This window comes from Vicia villosa, linkage group LG3, assembly GCF_029867415.1.
Source record: "Vicia villosa cultivar HV-30 ecotype Madison, WI linkage group LG3, Vvil1.0, whole genome shotgun sequence".
Taxonomy (NCBI): domain Eukaryota; kingdom Viridiplantae; phylum Streptophyta; class Magnoliopsida; order Fabales; family Fabaceae; genus Vicia; species Vicia villosa.
The window spans coordinates 49537394-49545480 of NC_081182.1; the positions used below are offsets into that span (position 1 = coordinate 49537394).

Genomic DNA, 8087 nt, shown 5'->3' on the forward strand with positions numbered 1-8087 from the left:
TACAAGAAATCTCTGGAGAAGATTTCGCAAGGATTTTCAAGTAGAAGCAATGGGAGTACAGAAAAGACTAGTGGCTGCTGCCCCTGGTTACCCTGGTTACCTTCTGGAGGAAGATAATGGTATATACTACCATCCTCTCAGAAATTGTGTTGCTGCTGAGGAGAAGCCCTTTGTGGATGAATTGGAAGTATTAAGACTGGCTGCTGAAATGGAAGCAAATCCATGCAGGGATATGGTTATCTTTATTCCTGATTATCCTGTTTTGCTAGGAGACTTCAAGACTCTTTTTGACTTTCTGAGGGAAAACCCTTCTAAGAAAGACCCAAGCTTGGTCATTCCAGAAGTTGTTGACCCACCAGTTGTTGAAGGTCCTTCTGCTCCCAGGAATCTAGCTGCCATTCTTCAGGCACTTGAGAATGGAGACTCGGAAATTCCTGCTGCAGAATATGGAGATGCTTCTATGCAAGAAGCAGATGCTGAAGATCATGTTGCTAAAACTGTTCCTGTTGAGGAAATCCCTGCAAATGATCTATCAATGGAAGCTGCAGATCAACATGCTATTCCTGTGGTTGAAAGCGGTGAAGTTTCTTCTGATGAACCTTCTCGTCTTGCAAGGACTTTGGAAGAAATTCAGAGGAGACAGGATGAGCAAAGCTCACTCAATGCTGAGTATAGCGCTTTCATGGTGAGGCAAGAAGGACACAACAATATGGTTCAAGAGATGCTGACCAAGATCTTGTCAAGACTAGGGCCATCTTAGATTAAGTCTGTGTTGTTTCTTTCTTTTCGTTGCATCTGTCTTTGTGCATCTGATCTTTCTTATCCTCATGTTCTTCTGTACCTGCTGTTTGAACTTTAATGAAATCATCTTCTTCCTCCGTGTGTTTCGTTGGTTTATCTCTGAATCTTTTTTGCTTTTTGATGATATGACAAAAAGGGGGAGAAGATAAATGATAAATGATTTGATTTAATCAGTTGCATTCACTAACAAGAACTGCAAGTTCTATATGGTTTAAGTGTTTTGCAGGTATAAAGAAGTGAAGAGAATCTTCAAAGCAAACACAAGAAGCAAAACCATGGAAACTGAAGCAAGCTGAGTGCTGTCAAGCTTCAGAAATCAGAAGCAGAAAGAAGAATAGAATTTGATCCATATTTGTCTATGTTATCTGACAAAATTCTATTTGCTCTGATACATCATTGTGGCCTATATGGCTCTGATACATTTAATGTGTTCAAATATACATTTTATGTTCTGACTCGTTCATGCTGACTTTTGTCGTTTAGTTTTGTTCTGTAACATTTCAGGATGTAGAGATGCTCAGATGATGCTCTGGTACATTCAACAATGTTCTGATACAAATCTAGCATGAAGTGATGTTGGTAGAAATTCAAAGTTCTGAAGCTATCCGAGGGAAGCAAAAATCAGAAGCTGCGAATGTTCTAAAGATCCAGAAAACTCAAGTTCTGAAGCTGTCCTGAATGGAAGCAGAAATCAGAAGCTGTGAATGTTCAGAAGATCAAAGAAATTCAAGTTCTGAAGCTGTCCTAGATGGAAGCAGAAGTCAGAAGCTGTGAATGTTCAGAAGATCAAAGAAATTCAAGTTCTGAAGCTGTCCTAGATGGAAGCAGGAATCAGAAGCTGTGAGTGTTCTAGGGATCTAAAGAAATTCTAGTTCTGAAGCTGTCCAATGGAAGCAGAAGTCAGAAGCTATGAATTCTCTGAAGACAAGAAGCTTATATGATCGTCTCTACCGAAATAATCAGGGAAGTCTTTTATTAAAGTTCTTCGAGTATTTATTTCAGGGGGAGATTATTTATCTCAGGGGGAGATTGTTAATCTCAGGGGGAGACATATTCATATGCTTATGCTATAGCTGTGTAATTTGTCTTTTGCCGTCTGTTCTTTCTGATCGCAAATTCATATCATTTATATATGTTTTTGTCATCATCAAAAAGGGGGAGATTGTTAGAACAAGATTTGTTCTGATCAATTATCTTAGTTTTGATGATAACAATAATATGAATTTTGCTTAAGATAATATGGTACTCTAATCCAATGCAATTTCCTTTTCAGGAAATATATAAAGAGTACGCATAATTCAGCGCTCAGAAGCTTTGTCTCAAAGGGTTCAGCATGCAACATCAGAACATGGTCTGGCAAGACATCAGAAGATGGTCGAAGCAGAATCAGAACATGGGTCTATGGAAGCATCAGAAGAACAAGAGAACAGAAGCACTGAAGTTCTGATGGTATCACGCTCAGAAGCACTTCAAGGTCAGAAGATCAGAAGATGCTATGCACCAAGCTGTTTGACTCTGATGATATTCAAACGTTGTATTCACAAACATCAGATCAGAAGGAAGTACAAGTGGCAAGCTACGCTGACTGACAAAAGGAACGTTAAAAGCTATTCTAGGCTACGTCAGTAGACACAGCGTGAACAAGGCTCGAGGTAGTTGACAAAAGCGTATAACATTAAATGCGATGCTGTACGGAACACGCAAAGCATTAAATGCACTCAACGGTCATCTTCTCCAACGCCTATAAATATGAAGTTCTGATGAGAAGCAAGGTTAATGATTTTAACGACTCTGAACGAAAACAACTCATATCAACTTGCTGAAACTCTGTTCAAATCAAAACTCAGAATCTTCATCTTCATCAAAGCTCACTACATTGCTTTTGTAATATATTAGTGAGATTAAGCTTAAACGTTAAGAGAAATATCACAGTTTGTGATTATCGCTTTTAAGAAGCATTTGTAAACTCTTAGAATTGATTACATTAAGTTGTAAGGAACTAGAGTGATCGTGTGGATCAGAATACTCTAGGAAAGTCTTAGGAGTGAACTAAGCAGTTGTAACTAGAGTGATCGTGTGGATCAGAATACTCTAGGAAAGTCTTAGGAGTGAACTAAGCAGTTGTAACTAGAGTGATCGTGTGGATCAGTAGACTCTAGAAAAGTCTTAGAGGGTATCTAAGCAGTTGTTCCTGGAGTGATCAGTGTGTGATCAGAAGACTCTGGAAGACTTAGTTGCTGACTAAGTGGAAAACCATTGTAATCCGTGCGATTAGTGGATTAAATCCTCAGTTGAGGTAAATCATCTCTGCGGGGGTGGACTGGAGTAGTTTAGTTAACAACGAACCAGGATAAAAATAACTGTGCATTTATTTTTATCTGTCAAGTTTTTTAAAGCTACACTTATTCAAACCCCCCCTTTCTAAGTGTTTTTCTATCCTTCAATGACTACCTATTGTCGAGAGATAGGTCGAGAAGAGTCATCAAGCCACCTCAAAGACTTGGATATGCAGATCTTATAGCTTATGCCTTAATCTCTGCAAGTAAGGTTCTAGACGAAGAACCTAGAGACTATAAGGAAGTTATGAGGAGTCGAAATAAGACTGAATGGCTGAAGGCCATGGATGATGAGATGAAATCTCTTCATGATAATCATACTTGGGAACTGATCAAGAAACCTGATGGGGCAAGGTTAGTCAGCTGTAAATGGATTTTCAAAGTTAAGGAAGGAATTGAAGGAGTGACGTCGAAAAGATACAAGGCAAGGTTAGTTGCAAGGGGTTTCACTCAGAAAGAAGGTGTCGACTTCAATGATGTGTTTTCTCCTGTTGTGAAGCATAGGTCCATTCGAATGTTGCTTGCCATGGTGGCACAGTTCGATCTTGAACTGGAACAGATGGATGTGAAGACTGCGTTCTTGTATGGTGATCTAGATGAAACGATCCTGATGAGGCAACCTGAAGGGTATGTCGAAAAGGGGAAGGAAAATTATGTGTGCAAGTTAAAGAGATCTTTGTATGGGCTGAAACAATCTCCTCGACAGTGGAATAAGAGATTCGACAAGTTCATGGCACGCATAAGTTTCATTAGAAGTCAGTTCGACCACTGCGTTTACTTCAGATTTCGACCTGGTAATTCATTTGTTATTTTGTTGCTTTATGTGGATGATATTCTCATAGCAAGCAACAATGTTGAAGATGTGATGAGGGTGAAGGCTGAACTCAATAAGGAGTTCGATATGAAGGATCTGGGAGCTGCTTCCAGGATTCTTGGAATTGACATTCGAAGAGATAGAAAGAAGTCGAAGTTATGCCTATCTCAAGAGGCATATCTACGGAAGATTCTTGAAAAGTTTGGTATGTCGAATTCAAAGCCAGTTGTGACTCCAACAAACCCTCAATTCAAGCTGAGTATTGATCAGTGTCCCAGTACTGATGTGGAAAGAGTCTATATGAATAGCATCCCATATGCTAATATAGTTGGTTCTTTGATGTATGCTATGGTCTGTACTAGACCCGACATAGCATACGCAGTAAGTCTTGTAAGCAGGTACATGGCGAATCCTGGAAAGGCTCACTGGCAAGCATTGAAGTGGATTTTAAGGTACATAAATGGGTCTCTAAATAGAGTCCTAATTTATGGTGGAGCCTTAGATGAAGATAGTAAAGCAGTAATCGAAGGATATGTCGACTCTGATTATGCAGGTTGTATGGATTCCAGAAAATCTATTTCTGGATATGTTTTCACTATGTTTGGCACAGCAATTAGTTGGAAAGCAACTCTTCAGAAGGTTGTTGCTCTATCAACCACTGAAGCGGAATATATTGCTCTCACTGAAGCTGTGAAAGAAGCATTGTGGCTTGAAGGCTTTGCGAAGGAGCTGAAACTTCAAGGTCGAGGTATCACTGTTAAATGTGATAGTCAAAGTGCAATACACCTGTCAAAGAATTCAGCCTATCATGAGCGAACTAAGCACATTGATGTGAGGCTGCATTTTGTCAGAGGAGTAATCGAGCGTGGAGAAGTCCAAGTGCTGAAGGTTTCGACTGAAGACAATGCTGCTGATATGATCACCAAGACATTGCCGAGTTGCAAGTTTTTCCACTGTATGCAGTTGATAAAGCAAGCTAGTTTGTTCCCTTGATGTTGTAGAGTTAGATCCAAGGTGGAGATTTGTGAGATATTGGATCGAACTCTAGTATTGTCGAAGGGTAGCTTCTTGGTTCGACAGGGTTAAGCATGAAGTCGAAGGTTGTTCACATGCTTGTGTCGAAGATGCTAGGGTTGTTAGCATGTTAAATTAGGTTTTAGTGTTTAAACCCTAATTTGTTAAGTTAGCTTGTTTATTAAGTTGGCTTGTGTAATGGGCCTTGTGGAAAAAGCCCATTAGTTAGTATGTTAGGTTTTATTATAAATAGCATACTAGTCTCTCATTATTGCTAAGCTGCAAATCCTAATTTGGGGTGAGAGAGGTTATTTGTTATTCTTGTAAACTTGTAATCTTGTTCTAAGAGAAAGTAAAAGAATAGCAGTTATAACCAATTATTGTGTTCCTCTTCTTCCTTGTCCTTTATTCTTCCTTGGTTTATACTTTGTTCTTGGCATTGAATTCACAACAAATTGGTGCGGTGAGCGTGGAGAAGATGCCTTCAACAAAATTAGGATTTGCAGCTTAGCAATAATGAGAGACTAGTATGCTATTTATAATAAAACCTAACATACTAACTAATGGGCTTTTTCCACAAGGCCCATTACACAAGCCAACTTAATAAACAAGCTAACTTAACAAATTAGGGTTTAAACACTAAAACCTAATTTAACATGCTAACAACCCTAGCATCTTCGACACAAGCATGTGAACAACCTTCGACTTCATGCTTAACCCTTTCGAACCAAGAAGCTACCCTTCGATAATACTAGAGTTCGATCCAATATCTCACAGTAACAGTAGCAAAACCCTTAATGGAAGGGAAGCTTGGAAACCGAAAATGAAAGAGAGAGTAGAATAATGAAAGAGTTAGAAGAGATATTTTGATTTATGAATGGAAAAGAGAGTGATAACGAAAGAGAGAAAGTAGAAGAGCGTGATAGAAAGGGGGTTTCTAAAACCCTAGAAGTTCTTTTGAATGGAAAGAGAGGAATGAATCCTATGCAAAATGATTTGAAATGAAAAGAGGGAGTGTTAAGCAGGTAAAAGCATTGTCTTTTAGATAATACTTCTTCCGTCCCAAAATAACAGTCATATTTAAAAAAAAAATTGTCTTAAAATACTTGTGACTTTAGATTACCAATGCAATTTTATATTTAATCTTCCAATTATACCTCATAATAAATACTCTTAATTTATTATTTTCTCACTTAACATTAATGCTAATTTGAATACACCAATAGTTAATCAGGATAATTTGGTAAAGTCACTATTCTCTCTTTCATTTATTAATGTTTCTTAATTTGTATGAAATGTTCAATTACGATAAATAATATGGGACGGAGCGAGTAGTGTGAATTGAAAAGAATGAGTAGTATTGTCAGTCACCTAGCTAATGCAAACGTTCTGATTGATCAAGAAAAATGTATTTAGTCAATTATCATTAAAGGCATATCTTAGTGTGTTTAAAAAGTGAGTAAAAGAGTAAATTAGGTAGATCATTAGCGTGTTCTAATTTTAGTTAGATAATTGATTCTCTCAAGCGACAGTTAAGTCAAAAAGTCCAAAAGTCCAATTTATATATAACGTATTTAGTAAGACGGAGAGAGTAATCAATCACTTGTCCTTATACAAGAGACTTTTCATAAAAAAATTATAGACTTCTGGCTTTTATTCAACCCGGCAAGCAGTCTATCCCAACACGCAGCATGCTCTTTCGTTATCAATGTCTATAATATTTGATTTAGTCCTTTTTGTTGTCTGACTTGGCTTCTACTAAATAAAAGACCAATATTTAATCCATCTTCAACCAATCAAAAGAAGTTAACCATTGACCATAATTTTCAAATACCATAATCAAATAAACACAAACATTTCATTCATCATTGTAAAACCTAAACCAAAGTAGCAACTGAAAAAAGAAAAAAAAAACAGCATAACCATGAACGTAGAACAAGAAGAGATGCAATTTCTAGAACTCTTTGGAATCTTCAAAGAATCCAACAAGATCCTAACTTCATGGATCAAAACATTCAGCCTAATTGCCTTAACTCTCATCCTCCCTCTCTCCTTCATCTTCCTAATTAACATTGGAGTATCCAACATCCACTTCAGAAAAATCATGATCAACACACAAGAAATAATCGACACACCACAAGACACTCTTCAATGCTTCACTTTTTATCTGATCTTCTCCTCTTATCAACCTCTCCAGTAGTCTATACCATAACAGCTTCTTACACTACAAGAAAACTAAATATCACAAGTGTCATGAGTGTTGGTCCAAAGGTTTGCAAGAGACTCATGGTCACTTTCTTATGCACATTTGTAGCTTTTTATGTTTATAATATTATGGCAATACTAGTTTTCATTATTTGGGAATTTTTTATTGGATATAACAATGGTGGTGTTGTAATTCTAGTAATTATAGGGATTTTATATTTTATTGGGACTTTATATATTACATTAGTTATGCATTTAGCTAGTGTTGTAACTATTCTAGAAGACTTTTATGGAGTTGAAGCTATGATGAAGAGTAATGAATTGGTAAAAGGGAAAATGGGTTTGTCAATAGTTGTATTTTTGATGCTAAGTGTTTCAATATTTGGGATACAGTTTTTGTTTAAAGAGGTTGTTGTGGGAGGTTGGGGGTTGAGTTTTGTTGGGAGAACAATGTATGGGATACTATGTGTGGTGTTGTTGCCACATTTTTTTCTGTTTGGATATGTTATTCAAATAGAACTTAATCATGGAGAGTATGAGCCTTTGAAGGATAAAGAAGTTCAGCTGGAGAATTGCCAGGTGTAATGTAGGATAAAATTTAAATATGATAAACGGTTGTTTGTAAAAATTATTAATCTATAAATATCAATTACATGTTTATATTATAAGGGTCATGCTAACATGGGTCCTTTGGGCACATGTTAAAGATACTATAATTAGAAAAAGTTAAATGTAATTATTAAATGCAATAAAGTCATATTTAAAGTTTCGATACATCGGGAGGGGGATGAAACCACTTGATGCCAGAACTCGCCCCCGAACCGGACTAAACCGGTGGTATAAAGCCATAAAAAAAAGTTTCGATACATTGAATGCACACGTTCCAAGAAAATATTTCTATAAATATCTCATTATCT

At 37.0% G+C, this 8087-nt stretch overlaps 1 pseudogene; it reads left to right on the forward strand.

The window, feature by feature from the left end:
- The first annotated feature begins 6820 nt into the window (after positions 1-6820).
- LOC131655675 (uncharacterized) lies at positions 6821-7779 on the forward strand (annotated as a pseudogene).
- Positions 7780-8087: the final 308 nt, after the last annotated feature.